Below are 21,905 nucleotides of genomic sequence, written 5' to 3'. Positions count from 1 at the left end.
GGGGTTTGTAATTAAGTAACTGCAGCCTCACAATTCATGACTCATCCTCCCTACAGTGTAAGCGTCTCGGCGTCAGACATCAGCGGTTCTTCATTTTGACTTTATTTTCCTGACATTAGGAGCAGTTGGTACAGTTGGTTTCTAATTAGACCGAAAGCCCCGAGCTTTGTTGTTGTGCTGTTGTTTCCTGTGACGCAGACGCAGCCACAAAATAACACAATGTTATTCCCATCAGCCTCCATTTCCCCCCTTATGTGTATGTGTGTGTTTGTATGTGTGTGTGTGTGTGTTTGTGTTTTCCTTTTGACTGATGGATATGTTCATTCCTCTTGAGAAGCTGATGGACATAGAGCAGTGGTGTCATGTTTGGGAAAGTATCTGCCTGTGCTGTTCAGGGTGCGGAACAAACCCCTTCTCCCAAATGCCAAACGCTGGCAAAGTTTGTCGAAAAATCAATGGGCTGTCAGGTGGCACGTGGTCTTTGTTCGTGCTCAAACACACACAAAGACCAGCTGTCTCATTCTCAGCCTCCATCAACCCTCTGGACGAATCCTATATTGTTGCAAATGTATTCTCAGTTGTTAAGTATTTTCCTGATTTTCTGCAGGATTGATTGAGTGATGGGCCTAAGCTGCTGTCTGTTCGGTCTCTGGATGATGTATCGTGATATTACAAAGTGGACGCTGTGTTTTGTAACGGTTGAATTATTCTTGTCAGGTGTTGTTTTACTGTTTCTCCTTGGTAGGCGATCCAAACAAGAAAGATAATTTTAGGACAGTGTTTCCTGTCAGACGGGGGCGGGGGGTGGGGGATGTGAGGCCAAAGACGAATCAAGGCGAAATCAAAGCAGCCAGACTCGCGGCTGACACAGCAGGACAGATCTGGGCAGATTGATTGCGGCGGCGGCGGCAGAGGGCCGAGCCTCATGTTTGCAGCAGCGTCTCGTCTCTCTCCTCCAGTCTCTCGTCTCTCGTCTCTCGTCTCCCATCCCCTCGACTCCTTCCCGGCGGCGGCGGCGGCGGCGGCGGCGGCGGCCTCTGGGCTTAGTGAGTTTTATCTGTCTCTCACATCAGCCGCAGTGACAGCCAATAATCTCGGCTTTAGCAGGGATTGGTGCTCTCAACATTAAAATAACCCCTCACACAAACAGCACATCACCCCAGACACACATAGGATATGGATACAGTGTTTGTCTCCTTGTGTGTGTGTGTGTGTGTGTGTGTGTGTGTTTGTCTGAACTTGTACAAATCTCCCTGATATTGATTTTCGGCAACACACAGCTGAATCAACAACTTAAAGACTCTTGAGGTTGTTGTTTTGTGTTGTGTAGGCGATGTTATGGTGCCAATTAGACTTTAACCACGATCCTGAAATTCTGTTTTACATTAATACAGTACTTCTTTTAGTAAATGAAAGGCAGATTTGTAGTATTTACAAGTTTAGTCTTGTAAGTATTTAGTGTGGAATTGATAGCCCCAGTCTGTGTAGTGGACCTTGGTTCTGTTCCCCTGACAGGATTCTAATCTAACTGACACGGGTAATTAAGAGGATTGTTTCTGCAGCTCCGGTCCTGCTGGGAGTTCAGACTGAACGCAGTCCTGTTTGGTCTCGAAACTAACAACTCTACTGCATCAGGTATTCACTTTCATGCTCCATCTCCCAGACAGGACCGCACTTGATGAGAAACACGACCACAATCAGTTTTAGGAGAAGGCGAAACGCTCTGAAGGGAACGACCTTGAACCTGTTCCAGCCTCCAGGCCCCCCCGCCGATTGGCGCCGACCAGTATTGACAAAACAAACTCATCGTGACGATTGAAGAAATGCTGAGGTGAGGTAACGGCGGCGATGAAGCTCGACCGCTTAATGAAGACGATGTCATAACGATGCGGCGCCGCGAGGAACAGAACACTGCGGATAGAGGGGGAGGAAGGTGGAGGAAGGTGGGTAAGCTGCGGTTTGTTGTTCGGAGCCCTTTGTGAGTATGGGTCGTTCCGTCCTCTGCACATCAAAAAACCGTGAAACCCACCGCAGCCAAACATGTTTAATAGCTCTCCTACGACTCGGGGGAGGAACAAAACACGCATTGATCAGCTGGCCGGGGGGGAGGGGGGAGAGGGAGGGGGCGGCGCGGCGCCATAACAAGACACTTTCAATTTTGACTGGAGCGCTGAACTCTTTCTTTCTCTGGATTTTCAAGAGGGTTTTCGCGTTATTATAAAAAAACTCGACGGGTCAGGATGCAGGATTTCTCATCACCGCCGCCTCCAGGTGCTCTGAGCGTGATCCCTTTCATGCTGCTGGACTGAAAACACGCCATTGCTTCACCGCGCTGTTGTCAGTCTGGCTGTCAGATCTACTCTCGTCTAATTAACCACTATTTCTGTTCTGAAAGTTTTCAAAGTTTTAATTATATTCACGTTTGGCTCCTTGTTGGAAGTTGTTCTTGGTCACACTCTGCTCAGACGATTACAGCTTAACACCTTTTGCGTGTCAGCGAGGCTATATTTACACGGCGCCACCTACAGCTTGTCAGTGCCGCCATTGTACCGTTGCTCTTTTTTTCTTCTTGAGTTTCTATGGGTGTCCTTTTCTCTCCGTGTCCCCGTGGCGCCATAACAACGGCAGACACCAGGTCTCTTTGAAGAAAAAAAGTTGAGGCGGGAAGGACGGATGTAAGGCTGAGCGGGCCGAGCGGCAAATATAGGAACTTGAAAGGGGATTTATTATACAATACCTTCGATGCAGCACCACTGTGAACACTGAGTGAAAATAGGCTTCTCTCACCCCCCCCTGTCTTTAAGGCTTTGTTCTTTGTGGGCATGTCTAAGCAGATGTCTTACATTTCAAAGCCTCATAGAAGTAAAGAACCTCAGAGTTTGTCCTAGCCAGATGTGGAAGTTTTGACAATTACGTAACTCCCAACTCCATTATTCCATAAAATATTAGCATAATAAACCCCCTTTAATATAGCCGCTATACACTGAATCATCATATCACAGAGCAGACATGAGCATTATTACAGGCTGCTCTTTGTGCTCTTCTTCCCCAAGCTTAGCCGGTGCCGAGCGACGCCAAGTCCCCTCACTTCAACGGCGTCCAACTGTGTGGGAAAGTGCCACTCTGACAGGCAGCGGCGCAGCAATTGTTACAGCAATTAGCTCTCTCCCACTTAGCGCCGTGCATTTGAATTATGTCCGGCTCTCCGATCTCTCAGGTGAAGTGCCTGATGAAACCAGGCTCTGGCTTTTTTGGCTGTAATTGAAGTTCAAATCAAAGAAACGCCACACAAGCTGCCAAATATTGTCGGTGATGCATTACATCGCACTCACACGGCGTGATTACACCGTCAGCTAGGGAGGCGAAGAAAAGCTTCACTTCACAGGGAGAACAAAGGAGGCAAACCTACGTAAGAAACTGCATAATGGAGGAGAAGTGTGGGGGTGGGGGGCGGGGGGGGCTGAGGAGATCTGGGTGCTGGGTGTTTATTGGAATATAAAGGTTGAATGTTTCATTTGCATGTTTCCTTCCATTCAGTCGCCTTCAAAAGGCGACTGAATGGCGTCCATCTAAAATCCAACAGTAATGACTTTAAGTGTTTGTCTCCCGCTGTGATCACATTGGAGTCATGTGATTGACGATGATGGGATAGCAGAGTGGCTTCATGGAATCACTGGGACACGTGAAGGAAATCATCTCTCATCATCGGCACTGGTGTGTGTGTGTGTGTGTGTGTGGATACAATCACGCTTCCCTGCACATCTGCGGGTGGAACGTGAGCTGCATCACGCGTCGGTTGGTTAGTCCCACACTCCCTGAGGTCTTATGGAGAACACATCTACCAAGATCTCTTTAGTTTGGTTCTCATGCGCTGTAATGACACGTTACAGGGCCGCGCTGTGCAGCAGAGGGAGGATCCGTATTCCCATGGAGCTGCTGCCTTCATCATTACCATACCTGAGCGGACTCGTGTTCAGATTAGATTAGAGACCAGGGAGTCAGGAGCATGCGCCCCTTCCCCCCTCATCTCTCAGGAGATACAGGTGCGAGCGTGTTGTGAAATATTGTAACATTCTGTACAAACTAAATCATTGGTTCTCATGGAAGCCTGAGTGTTCTGATCATTTAATGAGCCTGTTTACTTTTTATGTGGCTCTTTTGTGCATTTGTGTTTGGCCAGAAAGAACGGAAAGAGCATCCAAAGTAAAACACAGATCCGTGAAACCAGAAAACCTTGAATATTTATCTGGCATTACAAGCAGCTACCAGCCTGAGGAAGAGTGATACGTTTGATCAAAATACAACAAACAATGTTCTGGCTTGTTCTCTTATATCTACGCAGCCGGGTGTCAAAGAGGGGGGGGGGGGGACATGTTGGGGCCTTTCATGGCTGCAGCTGAGGTCTGGGTGTGTATTGATTAATGCGGCGAAAAATGTCTCTTAAATTCTCATTCATCCGGCCCCCATCTGCTGTCTTTCTTTCTCTTTGACTGACATTTAAACACCGACCACAGTCCAATATTGTGGGTGTTTTTTTTTACTAAATTGCTCCAATGTTATGAAGTGGTTTTCAGGCCTCGGGCCTTTTGTTGAAAGAATAGAATGGGATCTGGGACAGCAAGCTGAATAGATGTTTACAAAAGGGAGGGAGGAGAGGGAGCTGATCCACATATGACCGGAATACAGGGCCAATCGTGCTTCTGTGAGTCAGCTGCAACATTCTGCTCCAGCATATGGTTCAGTCTGTATGAAGCAGCAAGCAGACAGCACCACTGATCACACACACACACACACACACACACACACACACACAGGCTCCTATTTACTCTCTTTACATCTGACAGCCAAGGTCTCAACAGTTTAGATATTTCAATGAAATTTCCACTGATTTGATTCATACATTTATTGTAAATTGATTAAGAATTTGATAAGTTTGAGAAATGGTTGATGATGACAGAACTGTACATTTATATTCAACTGAGTCTCTTACAATCAATTTTGCCTTTAGCTTGCAAATGAGCCCAATATCACTAGAATTTATCCTTGTGTTTTCTCCGTTTTGCACTGTGCGCACAGTTAATAGTTTATTTCCATCAAATCAATGAAATGTGATGGATTGAAGATGATGAGCTATCTTCCATAGCTTCATTATTTAACACTGTTTAGAAGCTGTAGTTAATAATGAAAGTGAGAGCAGAGATTTTCCTCTGGTTGTCGATTAAAGAGGATGCACTTATTAAGAATGTTGAAAACACCAATTCTCTCTTATCTTCTTCTTCTCCTAAAGTCCTCTCAGCTGTTTTTTATCGTAGCATAGTTTAGTATCAGAGGCGCTCACGCTGCTGTGATGGGGACTTGCTCCAGTCTGTCTGCACCGGGCTTCAAATCACCGAACACTTAACACATTTCCACATTGACATCTCAGTTGTGACCGTCGGTGCTTTTTAATAAACACATTTTTTGATCTGCTTATTCCTCATCAAGATGCGATGAGTTGTGTTTTCTGTGCAGCTCTTATTTTTCTTCTTCTTCCCCGTGTGAAGTTTTGATCTCCATAAAACGCGTCGCGCCTTTGCTCTCCTCTCACACTTGGAAATTTAACCGAGGATTACATTTCCTCAATCAACTCCCCTCCCTCTGGGGGGTGACTGGCACGCACTATCACATTTCTTCTCCTTCGTCTTCTTCTTCTTCTCCTTCGTCTTCTTCCTTTTTTTTAATTAAAAGGATTATTAAATACCGACCTGCAGTTCTTCCTGTAATGAAGAGATCAAAGTGTCCCGCTGCTTATGAAAGTAATTCAGCATTCCCTCCCGCAGAGCTTCCCCCCTCCCACAGTTGCCCTCCAGAGTTACTCCATCCATCCTCCATTCACATTCCCTAAATCCCATTACAAATTCTATATTTTAGATTTGAATTTGCAGAATCGTTCCCAGGATGTACAGAGCAGCATCTGCCCTCTGTAGGATGGTTTGAGATTTACAAAAACATTTTCATCGGGGCTCCATCAAGCAGTGTCGCTCCTTCATAATGCTGCACTCAATGCCAAATTGACAGAAATTGCCAGAGAATCAGAAAAAGAAAAGTCTTGAATAGAAGAATATCTTTATTTAATATGTCTTGCTGGATTGGACGAATAGCTGTCTGGATGTTTAGAGGAGTACAGTGTGTATATGGGGAGATGTCGCATGTGATCAATCTGATGGCAGAGTGCATGAGGGCAGCACATTTGTGGTTTTTGTGTGTTTGTGTGTGTATCAGTGCTGTTGTGCTCCCTGCTATTGTCTCAGTTCTCTGCACCATTGTAACTTTTTTGTTTCTTGGTAAGTGATGGATTTCCTTCTTCTGGAGGCCCTCGATTCCCCCAGAGCCCGTTTGATCACAGAGCACTTAACAGGCATCTGGATTTCTCCATCTTACATCAGTTTCTACTTTCAGCCCTTGAGGAGTTATTGGTTGGGCACACAGAGCCTGCAGGAGGACTCTGTTCCCAGCCAGGTCAGAATTTGGCAACAAAAACGACTCCAGGTACTCCGCTTGTGGAGACGTCGCTCTGCCTCCGGCTTTGCTTTTCGCTCTGTCTTTGATGGAGTCGGCTCAGTAAAGTCTTTGTCTCCTTCTCGTCCTATGGATCTCCATTAGCAATTGAGCTGTATGCTTTTAAAAGGACACACAGATCCCCGCCCCCATTAAAAGCAGATTAGTATGCCGAGTGAAGAGCGTTAAGTAGAGCAATTATTCAGTAGCTTTGACTCTACCATGTGTGAACTTCCCAAGTGGTTTGTCCATAATGAAACCTTAATCACTGCTCATAATTACAGCTGAACATCTAACACCTGATTGATTCTTAGTTTATCTTTAAGTGTCATTTCACAGAAAACAACAGCGTTTCTAAATGACGATGGATCTTAATTCCATGTACCTTTACTCAGTGAAGCAGATAAAACTTTGGCAGGTGTTGGGTTGAGCTCAACGCTGTGTGTGTGTGTGTCTGTGTGTGTGTGTGTGTGACAACATATCACACTAATGTAGAAAGAAATACAATGAAGTGTTACTGGTCAGTGGGAAAAAGAGTGAAGACTAACGCTGCAAAATTCAAGGTTTTAAGCCTCATTTGTGTCTTTTCCTTTATGTTCCAGCCTCTGCAATGCTTTAACGTGCTCAAACCCCCACACTCATCCATTTAGCTCTCCCTTGCTGCAGGAGCGCCGTGCACAGAGAGTGAAACGGACATTTTATATACTGTGCTCGCTTAAGTGGTTGGTGCCTTTCCTTCATGCTTTACAATGTTAATCTCCCCCTGACGTGTGTCTATAAAAATAACGACTTCACCTCAAACTTCTGGTGTCCAATTTGATGGAACATTGGGGGTTGCGGGTTGAACACTGCCGTTAAATTGTGGCTAAGTAAAAAGTGAAAGGGCCAGACGTGAATCATAGGTGCTGGAAGTAACCATGGAAACTTGTGAATGGATGAATCTGTGTTACTGTCGTGAAATGTCATCATGTCCTCAAAGTGTCCGCAGCCTTTTAAAATCACCAAATGAAGTCCAATTACCATGTCAGAAACACACGGCAACGTGAATCACCACGGCAACCAGTGTCTTGCTTTTGTGTTGTCCTTCGCAAGCCTTTTACTGTCCAACCTCTAACGTATAAAGAGAAACCATGTTCTCGCTGTGCTCAAGAGAAATCAAGAATATCAAACTGTTTCAGTGGCAAAGGCTGGATTTTACTTGTCAGGATGAAGTATTGATGAGATATAGATGCCAACAAATCTGACTTAATTAGAACAGTTGACATTCATTTGTAGGAGCTTTTTAGCTGCTGGTTGTCTTCCATTCGCAGGTGCTCCTCCACAAAGACTTCTTAGCATCTCTGGAGACACAAACGTGTGTCAGAAGTGTTCTCTGTCGGGGGAATGTGGAGGTGCAGGTCACACTGTGCCGACATGTTTGGAGAGATGAGAACAAGGGCTTCCAAAAGATGAAGAACAAGATTAACATCCTCCTCATCCTCACAGGAAGGAGACAGACTTTTGAGTTTCTTCAAACCCCCGCTGGAGGATACCCTTTGAGATGATTGAAGAAGTGGTAATTAGGAACTGAAAGTGAGTTCAAGTGGAACGTCGTGGTCAGACTGGCATGTGTCGCAGTTTGTGACCTTTAGATAGATTTGGTCCTGATTTACTAAAGGACGAGAACAAGACTGTGAGTACTGTGTGGACAGCGAGGACGTGTTAGTTTGCAAAGTAGAGAGAGGGAGCCAGATTTTCTTATGAAATAGAGTTCAGAATGGTCTGTAATAGCAGTGGTGCGTTCAAATGAACTCGCTGCGGCTGGCTGTGCTCATTTGCATAATCAGTCTTAGTAAATACCCGACACGATTATAAACATGCGGCGCCGCAGATATTTGCGGCCTGGGTGGTAATTTGCATCGTGTTTAGTAAGATTATTTTTATGGTGGATTAATCCGCATCCTGCATTACATTTAAGATGGAAGAAACAAACACTGGCCTCCAGAATAAGTCTCCTCATTTCCAGTTGGCAAATATTTGCGTTTCATTTATGGGGACGCTTATCCGACGAATCAAATTTGAGCGAAAGTTACAGGGCGGCTGAAAAGCTGAAAGTCAATCTGAAAGTGTTTGAGGACAGAGATCATCTCTTGGGGGAACGGTGAATGTAAATGCAGCGACTCAGGCTGAGTGGATGCATGTAAGTGCGGCGTCCCTTTGAAGTTGAGAGAGCGTATACGTTTATCACCGCGGAAATAACGTTGGCTTTCTCGCCAAGTTCACAGCGCGCTTGCCGATCCCTCGCCGCCGTCTGTCTGCAGCTGCAGAATAATCATTTCAATTATTGTATACAACAAATGTATTATGATGTTTAGGGATAGAGTTTTCCTAGAGAAGCTCTTCAGCTGCAAGTTGGGAAGAAGCCAGTATAGTAAAATTTAACATATTCTGATCTCGTACCAGGTAAAAATGTAAAATTCAGACCTTTCTCTGGTTATTTTCCCCCCTTTTTTCATCTTTGTTTGGCGTTCAAAGCTGCATCACCTCTAAAGAGCAACACTTGACTCAGACATGTAAGCGCTGTAATCGATTGCAGGTGAGCAAATGTTTTTGCAGGAAAATGGAAAAGTCAAAGGTGCAGAGACTATAAGATTATTAACTAACTGAGTGCAGAGGCGATCTTGATCCGTCTTATCCTGCAGAGAAACATCATCATGTGATCTTGGCCATCAGCTGATAAACCTTCCAGCTTCAGAATTTTCTTTGTACTTCACTTTTATGGTGGTAAATGGGATTCTAGACTCATAATGTCAACTTAAAGGTGACAATTGGCTTTTAACATCTATTATTATCAGTTGTTTTTATAATGTGATAAAGTCCTGAGTGCTGTTTGTGTTTTGGCGAGAGACCGGGCTGTTTCAGTCTGCACCATTGTGCTGCAGGAACTGAGAAGAAGCAGATCAGTGTTTAGCTTAATCACTAGAGCTTCGCAAAGGTTTCAATATTAGAGCACAAGATTTAAGGGTGTGGGAATCTGTCACCTATCAACCTGAGCTGAAGTGTTTGTTCTTCTTTTCAGTCGTGCTTAGTGTGCTTGTTAGGCGCTGCACTCATCGTTGTAATTTAATGGAAGATTTATTAAAGTGGATGGAGCAAAGTGCAACCCGTTTGAGTTCACACACAGAGTTAACAATAATCAAACGATTCTGTGGCACTTAAAGTAAAAAAAATTTATGTTGTTTGCCGGCTTTGCTTTGATCAGGCAGGGGAGTGGTATCTAATTTAATTTTTGTTTGTTTGTCTTGCAAATACTTGTCAGGGGGAACAAACACACACACACACACACACATATGATTCACACTTTGTATGCTCGTGTGTTACGTTTAGTCTTTGGCTCATAATTAATATATCTCCTTTAATTTGAAAGGAAAACTTCTTTTAATTCGGAGGTCGAAATGGAATTGAAACAGTTTAAATTTCATGTTGATAGGATATTTTTTAAATAGTGTGTTTAAATCCCTAATGCTTCTGTAAACTGTATCATCAGATGACACCGTTGCATTGATTGTGTCGCTGATGTGGATTCAATTTCTGCTGTATCAAGGTCATTTATTGATGTAGTCACCGATCCGTCAGCACCAACTGTTGCCAAGCACGCATCTATTCTCCACCATAAGCAATATGTGAGTGATCAACAGAGCCATGTATTACATTTCTGCAATACAACTTCATCCAAATGTTCCCCCTCCAGGGATCTTAGTGAGAGTAATGGATCTTTCCCTCAGAGGAGCAGCGACAAGCAGGAGATTCTCCCTTCTCAGATTTCTCTTACAGATAAACAATGATGTAACTTCATTTGTTGAATGAAAAATGAAATTGTGTTTGTTTTTGTAATATCTGCTCATCTCCCAGACATGGCACACAGGCTGCCACTCTGCTATCACAGAACACAGAGTGCCTTCTCTTAGTTTTTATCTTCAAGCTGCGTGAAATATTGATAACAGCAGCAGCTGACAGTCAGCAGCAACGACAGTGATTCTATTCTTTTCATGAACGACGCTTGAACATTCATACATGAACAGATCCAATGTACTCTCTACACACAGTATGGTTATGGGACAAGAGATGATGGGATGTTACACTTGCATGAGCCCCAGTGGTCACACACACACACACACACACACACACACACACACACACACACACACACACACACACACACACACACACACGCCCCATGAGAGAAACCTACATAGAGAGAGATAGATCATGTTCGGCATACAGAGAGCATGACTTGATCTGCCTCATGCACACACATCCAGTGTATTCACACACATGAATCATAACAGGACATAATTGAACCTTCCAGTCAGTACGTAAAGCCATCAGTCCCGGTGTGTTTGTTCAGATGTCGGGCCGCCTGCGAGTGGAGCTGTTTGTCACTTCTCCTCAAGCTAAGCTGCACCCTGCCACTAAATGAACTAAACCCCAAATCGCTGTTGCGCAGACGCTGATGAGATGCCTTCACTGTGGCGAGCCTGTGGAGTTAGTGCTGGCAGATCAGAGCGTGTTGCCTCTCCTCTTTTAGATGATCCACAGTGGCAATTAGCTTCGCAAAAAGGAGCAAGACCGAAATCCCCTGAAGGGTGTGTAGCAACATAGAAGGCAGTGCCTAATTTACAGGAAACCCTGATCCCTTGTCAGAGCTCATTATATCATCACCATCATCACGCACAGGCTTTCAAGTCGCTGACGAAATGCAGAACATCGAAAATCATATTTATGTTTAGTTTGGATCTTTGTTATGGGCCGTATGTGCTTCACTGTGGTGTAGTTGTGTTTGATGTATGTGTGTGATAACAATGTGAACCTTTGGCGCTCATTAGGAACGGTTAGCACATCAATTCATGCATCCACACTCCCCAAAACTGTCCTGTTATCTATTTACAGGGATTTACCTGGATCCAACCACTTTGTAATGCTATCTAATGTTGCGATCACGAGCTGATTGCTTCGTTAAACTCTTGCACTTGCAGCCTGTTAATTTCCAAGTGATAAGGCCGCTGCATCTGAGATATGCAGCAATCTGAAATTAATCAGCTCTGCGGCAGATGATAATCAGGTATTTGCAGAGGTCATGGTGTAATGACAGATTGAAGAGCACAAAGGTTTCGATTAGAAGGTCACTGGAATTGCTGGCCAATCAAAAGACGGTTTGGGTTTTACTTTACAGCACAGATTTCCTGTTTCTATTTGCCATAGATGGAAGGCATTCTGGTGGTGTAGCTCTAACGCGGGTGTAATCTTCTACTTTTGTGCCACGTGCCAACATGTCTGACCTTTGCTGTTCAAAAGTTCAGCAGTATTAGAGACAAGCCAACGTATATTTATAGCCAGGAGAGAAAAGGGCAGCGGGGCAGGAAAGTCCATGAGAGAAAATCACTAAGGAAAAGTATTTCTGATGCTGCTAATGGGCCTTTCACGCTATTGGACTCCGTCTGCCGATTGAGGGATGTAAGTGGTTGCCTGAAAGCTCTGCGCCATTTTCATCAGCTGCCTATTTTACCTCTAAAGAAGTAACGATTAGTCGTGCCAGCCTGTTTTAGTCAGACTCTTGCATGAGTTTATGTGGTAAGTTTCTGAATAGGTCATCATGACCTTGTTTGCCAGGAACACGTCTACTGTTGCCTCAGAGATTTATGACGATGGGGCGGAGAGGAGCTGCTGCTGACCAAGACAGCACTCTGTCCTTAGATCAAGGCCACGGCGGCTAGACTAAACTAAGCGTATTCAGGCTCAGCCAGTCAGTCCAAGCCCCTGCTGTCCCACGGAGAAACTTTAGTCCCCTTTCTACTCATTAACTATTGGTATAAACAAAGAAAGATGCAATAAAGCTAATAAATCGGCATTTCCACGATAGACAAACCATTGGCTCTCTCTGTCTCTCTCTCTCTCTCGCCCCTGGGCTGTTGGAACATATATCACAGGGTGGTGTGTGTGGGCAAGCAAGACAAATTCATTCATTAAAAAAACATAAAAGGCATTTTTGGTCAGAAGCAGCTATGAACATGCCATAATGTTCCAGCCTCACTGGTGCTCTTTTAATTACATAGACTAATTGTTACACGGGAGCTGATGGATGCTCCGTCTTTGGATGGAACTCTTTTGTGTTTTGTTGATGGATTTGGATGGAAACCTAATTAGTGTTTTGCGGCAGAGAGGCTTGTTGGATTCTCTGTTTATGTTAATGTATTTTCCGTTTCCACCCATGACAACTAAGGCGTCCAATTTAAAGTCTCAATTGTCGGGAACTCAAACTAGATAAAGGTCATTAATTGGTTTTAGTCATGCTGCGTCCTTCTCTTAGATGTGCTCAGGTGGTATTTGTAGTTGTGCTGTTGTTAATTACCACCAGGTTGCAGTATCATGTAAGGAGGCTCAACAGGAGGAGTCCATCCACCCATTTGTTGCAAATCAATGTAATTCTAAGGAGATACACTATTCCCATTCTATTTGTTCCATGCGTGGTGCGACATCATTATTCTCATGCTCACTCTGTACTGTGAAAGGTCACTGTGCTGCACGGTGAGACTTTTCCCAGAATAGAAATAATGAATAGTGAATCGTTAGCACTGAAATGGCGTTTGTTAGGTCCAGGTTAGCCTCGAAACCTGACCGTGATTGTATCGCGTCTAATCCTGCCAATGGAGGGATGAGATGGCTATGTGCGCTAAAATAAAATGCAAATTGAAATCTGTTGCAGTCAGTTCAAGCCAGAAGAATAATTTGAGCTCATCTTTAATTCATAGGAAGACTTATAGTGCTGCGCCAGGGCAATCTTCTTCCTTCACCCACTAAATGCGGGTACCCACAAGGGTCAAAGTGTCCCTGGGGAAACAGCTGGCATTGAATAACACGTGTTTGCTTGTTCACAGCCCTCTCCTGCACCCATCATTGACTCTTAACAGATATGATATTGTATGTACACTATCACAGCCCTGCAGTCTGGAGCGTAGCAGCAGGGAGTTTCTTCTACTCGGGCAGATGTTATAGGGATCAATATATATCGAATGAGAATAGACTATAAAGACGGTCCAAATCAGGAGGTAAAGGACGCAGGAGTCGGTGTTCATTCCCATCCCATTTGTATCTCCATGACTACTACTACAATTTGATTCCAATACCCAACTCCTCTCTGGCAACATCGTGGCTGAAATTGCCTGAAATTGTTGTTTAAAAAGACAAAACGGAGCCATTTTCTCGCTGGTTAACTCTTCTGAGAGAGTGTTGAAGCCTGTCACGGACGTGCGTATGTGGAAGACTTCATCAGGATTCAGTTTGATATGCGAGTAGGTGGTGCTAAGCTCTAATCAGACGGGACTAACGGCTCTAATGCCTGGTAAAGTTCAGTGATTTGTGATACCAGCAGAGTTTAATCTTGAAATGAATCCGCCGTGTAAGGCTAAAGAAGTGACAAAACTATAAATACAATTAGTACTGATAATCAGCGGCTCAACTTGTCCCTGTAGTAGCCATTTGTAAAGGTGTTGTTACGTTCTCTGATACTAGACGGCTCAAAAGAAACGAAGATACCACCTAAGAGTGGCAGTTTAATAACAAATAGACAGGGGGCGTGTCCAATTAAATCAATTCCTGTCAAAATGTATCTATAATCCAATTAACCAATATGACCTCATGGCACCAAAGTGGGAAAAGACGAAGCAATCAAATACTAAGCAACATGTCTCTCTCTCTCCCTCCCTCCTCTCCCCCTTGCTTCTTCTCCCTCTCTCTCTCTCTCTCTCTCTCTCTCTCTCTCTCTCTCTCTCTCTCTCTCTCTCTCTCTCTCTCTCTCTCTCTCTCTCTCTCTCTCTCTCTCTCTCTGTGTCTCTCTCAGTCTTAATTCCCGCATATTCAAAATTGGCATCAATAATGAAAGATTCAAATGTTTCAACCATTTGCATATTCTGAGATGCAGTAATTCCCAGTGTCACCAAAATGAACTTTGTCAGCTCAGTGACATTTACTCTGAAATTCATAAATGTCAGACGTTTCCTGTATACCAAATAGCGCAGGAATAAATGCTTATGAGTTTCCGTGTATCCAGCAGCAACTTCTGACTTTTCCTGCATCCTCTCCATTGCTCTTGTCCCTCAGCTGGTCTGGCTCAGTGTCAGCGGGGGTGAGTGAGTGTGTGCTGCTCTGTGTAATCACAGAGGCACGTGGACGGGGATGTAAAAACAGCTCTGGATTGATCCCAAACCCAGTCAGACGCCGTAACCTTGACACTAGTGGATCAGTAAGGGGACAGCTGTGAGCACAGCTGCCACCATTCAATATAAGGCCATAACGAGGCTATAACATGCATATATGTAAATGAATCTTAATGGAAGGATGTTGAAAGCAAGTGGACTTTGACTGTGTCACAGCTCACATCGGCAAATCCTGGTGACTCAGCGTTGTCTTTAGTGTTTGGCCTAAATGACCAAACTAGACCGAACTGGCTCACCTGCAAAACTCCCATGACTCCCAACTGCACATTAACATTTCAGTCGCTTCCTTGCTGACATTATGTTGCCGTTCATCTGGAACAGATGGCTGACATTACAGTTTCCGGGCCTTAGATCCTCCAGAAAAGAGGACAAACACACATTAGCGCTCCTCTCACCATAATGCAGTTTTACGTTCCGGGCGCTACACTCAGCTATTCTCTGCCGCACTGGTTGACTGAAGTCTTGAAGGTTATATACAGCTCCATCTAACTAATGGCCCGATGTTCCGTACATGCTCATGCTAATCACTTCTCTGATTGATTGTGCTGCTCCGAAGCACTAATAGCATCATTAGCTGGCACTGTGTGGCAGCCTAAGCTCGCAGCTTTTCTATTCCCTCGCTCGCCGTGTGTTTTTATTCTTACAGTGGTTTGGGTCAGCATCTCTTTAAATCTAATTTTCATTGCATATGAAAGTACATGCTGCTCATCAGCTCCTTCACCAACATTCCTGTTGGACCAGTTAGAGGAGCCGGTACCTTGGAAACCTGCTGTGATAAGATGTTTGTGAAGGTTCTCAGCCATCCATGTCACGGTATCCAAAAAGTAAATATTAGGCATCTGGACTTGTTGGTAAAGGCTTGAAGACGTTTCACCTCTCATCCCAAGCGCTGGAGTTTTTTACCAGCAAGTCCAGCTGCCTAAGATTTACTTCCCTTGGATGCCGTGATAAGAGGAATGTCCAAAGAAATATATACGAACACACCTGCCGAAGGTTCACATGCTATCTGAGAGAGGAATCTATTTGTGTCTCGGGGCTGCAGTGATTATTACCCTATTATTGTAAACAGCCACCTAAAACTAATGTGTTTACAGCAAATTCACTCATTTAATTAAATCCACTAGTTAAGTGTATTTCCGGATTTAAACAATTTATGTAGCGGAAATAATGATCAACCTAGCACCTGTATCCATCTCCAGAGACGTGTTAGGTGAAACAAGTTTCAATAAATCATTATCATCCTCAATTTAAGACAACAGTGTAGATAGATAGATAGATAGATAGATAGATAGATAGATAGATAGATAGATAGATAGATAGACAGATAATTCACCATTTGATGTAATGTTAAACTCTCTGCCTCGTGTTCTGTTGCTTCTGTTGTGCTGCTCCGGAGAAAATCTGAGGCTGCTACATACAATATGGTTTTAGTGTTTTATTCTGTGCCGTTGCTGTGGGTCTAAAGCTTGTGTGTGTGTCTGTGTGTTTCTTGTACACACAGATTGTGTGCTTCTGCTTTTCATAGCTGTGCTGAATGAGTCGTGACCATATTTCTGAAATGTGTGGCGTGCTGATGGGAGCTTTAAAGGGCAGGATTATGTGGCGAGTTCTGCTGGGACGCTGCCAAACTGTCAGTGAGCGTTTAGGGAGTATCAGCTGGCCCACATTATTAGTTTAAGTAGAACTGATTTTTTATAGTAATTAAGATGGAGCCGTGGGATTCCAGCAAGCGTGTGGCCATCATAACAAAGAAAATAGCAGAATGGTTTTACCTCCTCTTAAAAACAGCAGCAGTCTGTAAAGCAGTGGAGGAAGTGGAATCACAGAGGAAACCATACTGAGGTAACAATTCTCCTTTGGCTCAAACTTTGGGCTTAAAGTACCGCCCACCACCACCCAAATCAGATTCAATCAGTAGGAGGCGCTACAGAATGTTGGGCAGGCTGTTCATCAAGTACGCCAGCACACCAAAACAAAACAATCCTGTTTCAATATGACTGCAACAATAAGTCAATTGTTGCAGCAGGTGTTGGTGATCAATAAGTGTGGTAGTTGAGGCCACTCAGTTGATTAATCTGTTAATAATCTGTTTGTTTAAATGGTGAGTACCTCTTCTCCACCTTTCCATTTTGAAGGGTAACTTGTTATTTTCAAGCTTACATTTTTCAACAGTAACAAATCAGTAACATAATATTGTTAAATAAGATTTGCTTTTGCTTTTTCTTTCTTTTACTTTGCTGGATTTGTACGTTTTGTTTTATTTGTAAAGGGAAAAGAACATGTTATAGAAATTGCCAAAAATGTTCTTGCCAGTTTTAGTTCACTTATTAAAAACATTCTGAATTGAATAGCAAAGAAGGTTTTTAGGTGAATTATTGTCTCAAAATCTTCTGTTTTGTTTAATTAGCCGGGACAAAACCTGGCTTGTGTGGCAACAATTTCAAACCTTTCAGCCCTAGATGTAAAATCTTGACATGTTGTGATGATGCTGTTGTATAAGCAGCAGTTTCTCGTGGCCTGCAGCCGCACATCAAACCAGCAGAGTGGAGTCGCTTCACCTTCACTGCAGCCGATTCAGCTCAAAATGAAGTGAATCTGCTCTGCTCTCATTAGCTGGCAATGAGCTGCTGATGCACAATTATTTCACTCCATGTTGTGAAGGGAAATCCACACCATTTGGGGGTTATAGGCTAAAAAAGGCCCTTATTGAAACCGCCGTCTGCTTAATTGAGTTATAAATGCAGGTATATTAGTATTCCCCATGTGTTTTTGTTGTATTACCGTAAAGCTTCTGCATGTTTCAGTTATTAGACATATCCTTTTCTCTGCCGTCTCTGCAGCTGCTGCAAATCCTCACCGAGGTGATTAAAACTTCATCTAATATAATCGTTTAAATTAGTTTGACCCCCTGCCCTGTAATTCAAGCTCTGTTCGGAGAGCTGCTGAGGTCAGCTCTGATAGCAAAGTGATAATAACTCGAGTGTTGTTAAAATGCTGCAATAAATTAGTGCCTTTACCAGCTACACCATTCCCCCTGTGGCCTTATTCTAGAGAAGGATCGTCAGAGACTAAATTACTGACTAAATAACGGTACCTATCTACCAGATAATGCTTTTTTAGTAATGTCAACCAGCCCTGATAAAAAGCTGTGCCCACAGCTCAAAAGAACTCAGGCATATTTCCTTGTTGTTGAGCATGAAAGATGACAGAACTGCCCTCTGTAACATTCGATGCATGATAGAGGCTCATTGTGATGTCTCCTGAAATCTCCCAACGGGACTTTAAAGTCACCGACGGCTCCAAAATGCCAAAGATAACTGAAAAATGTGACCTCCTCAAGTCCCAGACGTTCAGTAAACAGCACGCACCGTCTGAAAGGCACAGGAGAGGACGAAGATCCATTACTCTAGGGTTTAATTTCAGCAAACAAGTCAAAATCATTCCTTCCCCACTTAGAGAAGATGGGAAGCTCTTCTCTAAATTGCTGCTCGACTTTGCACAAGGAACCCAAACTTGTGTCCGCGCACGTTCTCCCATAAGTGAAGAAAATGTAGGGGGACAATTGTGCGGCCTGACTCAGCTATACTGAAAGAAATGCTTTATATCCAAGCAAGGCCAGCAGTTTATTCCCCGTCAGAGTGCTGTGAGGTTAGATCTTTCACATTATATACAGCACAGCAACAGTCAGGGTACATTCAGCGTATACAATCACTACATTGTTAACCAACTCCAGTACAACAGATCACAACATGGAGGCCAGAGATGCTATTATGCTGCTTCCATCCAATTTCCACAGCTTTAGCAGGTTTGGGTCATGGAGGCAGCAGACCTCATCTCTCAGCTCTCCCTGGAGGATCCCCAGGCTCTCCCTCCAGTGTGTTCTGGCTCCGCTCTGTGTTCTCCTCACAGTTTCAACACAAAGTAGCAGCAGAAGGAGCATCGAGAGCTTCGTCCTGACCTGCGTGTCCGGCCTTCTGAATTTTCCGGAAACGCACTTCAGCAGCTTATTTCCGTGATCTCATCAGCGCCTTCATGACCTGGGGAGCCTCGAACTTGTCCGTCCGTCCTTTACCACCGTTTTGACTTGGAGAAAGTTCATTAGCGAGTCCTTTGTGGCGTCTTGAAGGAATGTAGGGGAAGAGCTGCGTCTGCTTTCTCTGCACTAAGTCCAAACTGTGAATACCAATTGGAAGGATATTATTGATAGAAGCAGATGATCCACTCTCCCTGTCGCATTTAATGAGCGCTGCAGTGCAAAATGTCATCATCAGTGGTGCTGTTGCAAATTTAATAGACGGATCACACAACTCCCCCGACCACCTCAGCTCAAATGAAGCTGTCCCTACATTATTCTGCGGACAACAACTACCTGCTTTAATGACTATGAAGAGAGACTATCAATCGATTGATTTAACTCAGGCATCTATCCTGTCTCTCCCCCCTTCTCTCTCTCTCTCCCCCTGCACCCTCTCTCTCCATGTACTCAACTGGGAATGTTTGGAGGAAAGGCACAAGGTTAACTTACCCGCTGTGGAACCATTTATTCCATCAGACAAGTGTTACAGCATTAGAAAACTAATAAAGCAGAGAGAAGACATTGATTACCTTTCCCAACGTCACTGTCAGTTTAAATCAGGCTCGGCCTTTGACGAACGACGAGATCCGCCATTTTTATTTCCCCTCCTCATCTATCATCAGCTGTTTGCGGCGGCGGCAGCGGCGACCTGTACTTTCTCAGGATGACGCCTGTATCCACGTGAATCATCTCTGTGCGGCGGCAGGTTTTGCTCGCTGTCGTGCCGTTGAGCACTCTTCATCCTGCGCTCTCCTTCCCGGTCTTGGCCTCATTACCATGAATCCATGAATGTTTAATTGCGGTTTATATTTCCTGGCTCTCTCCCGTTCTCTCCCGCCTGTCCTTTGATCTCACACAGCGTTTGTTGATAAAAGAATTAAGGGGTGAATTTAAAGGAAACACCCACATTTGGCTCTGCACCCACAGAATGCTGCGTAAGCGCCTGTGATGCTCGGCTGAGTTCCTTTATGTTTTTAGATTTGTAAATTGAGATTTGTGCTTTAGACTTGGTGCATAGCTGGACTGATAAACGATCTTTATGGCTGCAGGCTAATTATTCAGCCTGTGGATCCTGGCAATAGAAGGCTGCCTGCGTGTGACGAGCTGCAGGCTGTGTGTGCATAAATGTGTGTGTGTGTGTGTGTGTGTGTGGGGTGCCACAGTAGGTGTTAGCTGAAGGGTGTGTACGTGCATGCCTTGGACATTGCATTATATTACTGTGGCTACCCTATATGGTTGTTTGGGAAAGTCGCGTTTCATCACAAGCGTGTCTAATTTGTGTGTTTTCTCCGTGTGTTTGTGCAAACCCTCTTCTCAGTTTGTATGTTTATGTGTTCTGGTTTCTTACACGTGTGGGCTCCATGCGTCAAAAGCTGCCTGGAGAGAATGTTTTCATTATAAATTCAAAGCTGACAGTACACAAGGTTGTCAGGGGAGCATGATGCTGCACAACACACACAGCAAAATGACGAGACACACAGAGGCTGGAACCTTCCAAACTGTATGATAATTATCTAGTTGTTCTTGGTTGCTGATGACATACAACAGTTTGAAAAAAGATAAGAAAGAGTTTGTGTTTGATGATGAAACGGGGGAGTCGGATCAGATTCGGTTAACCATTTGCTTCTGCCTTTTGAAGCTGAGACCATCTGATGACGCACGACATCATTTTACAAGTTGTCAGATCTCTGTGCAGTTTCTTATACGTGTGTGGAAGTCTTGAGGTCACACAGAAATGGAGTGATCTCTAAGTCACCCTCCTTTGTATTGACAAAAAAAAAGCGATCCTTTTATTCTGTGCTTGAGTGAATCACAGCACTGAAACAATGAATCAGTCAGTGAGGCGAGAGATGAAAGCTAATTAAAGCTCATTGAGGATTTAAGGAATGGATGAATCACTGAAATCAGTTATCAAGTAAAAGAGCCAAACTAATGCAAACGTAAGGATCAGTTTTGTTTATATTTTTAAGCAGCAATGCAGAGATGTCACTTGTAACTTTCATTTGCATTTCTCACCATTCTGACATTTTTATACAGGTAATAATGAAGTGATAAGTGAAAGTAATCACACGGTGAAAATAACCACTCATGACAGTCGTGCAAACCCCCACACACGCGCTGCTCATTCCACTGTAGCAGTGTGTGCAGCCATGGCAGCAGCAGCAGCAGCACACAAACAGAGGGGGGGGGGGGTTAACGGGAAAGAGAGAGAGAGAGAGAGAGAGAGAGAGAGAGAGAGAGGCGCTCTCATCAGAGACTGGCTCAACGGCTGCGTGGACAGAGCTGTGGCGCAGGAGGCGGAGAACGGGAGGACAAGCTGCCCGGCACGGATCAGAGCAAAATAGAGGAGTGCAACGCGAGGGGCAGTCAAAGAGGGAGGAGAGAGGAGAGAGGAGAGAGTGAGTGAGAGAGAGAGAGAGAGCGATCAGCAGTGTGCAGAAGTCATCTGTAGCAGGGAGGAGAGTGCAAGCAAACTGGATGAAGGACACAGAGGGAGGAAAGCGCACAGAGAATCTTTTTTTGACTGAAGAGTAAGAGGGGGAGAGAGAGAGGGAGGGAGTGAGAGTGCACGCACATCGTGGAAAACAAGAAGAAGAAGAAGAGGAGGAGGAGGAGGAGAGAAAGTCCGGCAGGAGGTGGAGCGATCGGGACATGACTGACATGAGAGAGACGAGGAGGAGGAGCGAGCGGCCAAGTTGATGGATTTGATTTGGAGAGAAGAAGCAACAGAGGAATACTGACAAAAGAATTGTGAGCAGCACTGTTTGTCAGCACTGAGGAAAAGAGGAGAGGAAGATGAGGGGATCACAGCAGGAGGCAAACAGAAGAGGAGAGATCAGTGTGTGACAGAGCAAATATTAAATTAGCTCGGGTCTGGTTACCAGCAGCAACCGCTTTGAATGTGTGTGTCTGTGTGTGCGCATGAGTGCATCCCTGGTGTGAAAGTGTGTTCAAGCGTGCGGCCATGAGACGCACGCCTGCTCCTCTGCAACACGATGAAGCTGCCCCTGTGGCCACTCTCGCCTCCTAAACACACCGGC

The 21,905-nt window shown here is 44.4% G+C and overlaps 2 protein-coding genes across 2 annotated transcripts in view; both read left to right on the top strand.

Annotated features, from left to right (window-relative positions):
• Nucleotides 1–21,905, top strand: part of rpl3 (ribosomal protein L3) — a 169,499-nt gene that overhangs the window by 24,667 nt on the left and 122,927 nt on the right. The gene's annotated exons all lie outside the window — the stretch shown is intronic.
• Nucleotides 1–21,905, top strand: part of asic2 (acid-sensing (proton-gated) ion channel 2) — a 211,265-nt gene that overhangs the window by 103,960 nt on the left and 85,400 nt on the right. The gene's annotated exons all lie outside the window — the stretch shown is intronic.

The sequence above is a fragment of the Genypterus blacodes genome, unplaced genomic scaffold (genome assembly GCF_046128005.1).
Source record: "Genypterus blacodes isolate CSIRO-AG114 ecotype Tasmania unplaced genomic scaffold, CSIRO-AGI_Gbla_v1 ptg000022l_1, whole genome shotgun sequence".
Taxonomy (NCBI): domain Eukaryota; kingdom Metazoa; phylum Chordata; class Actinopteri; order Ophidiiformes; family Ophidiidae; genus Genypterus; species Genypterus blacodes.
Note: the sequence above shows the minus strand (reverse complement) of the source record. Positions and strands in the feature narration are given on the sequence as shown.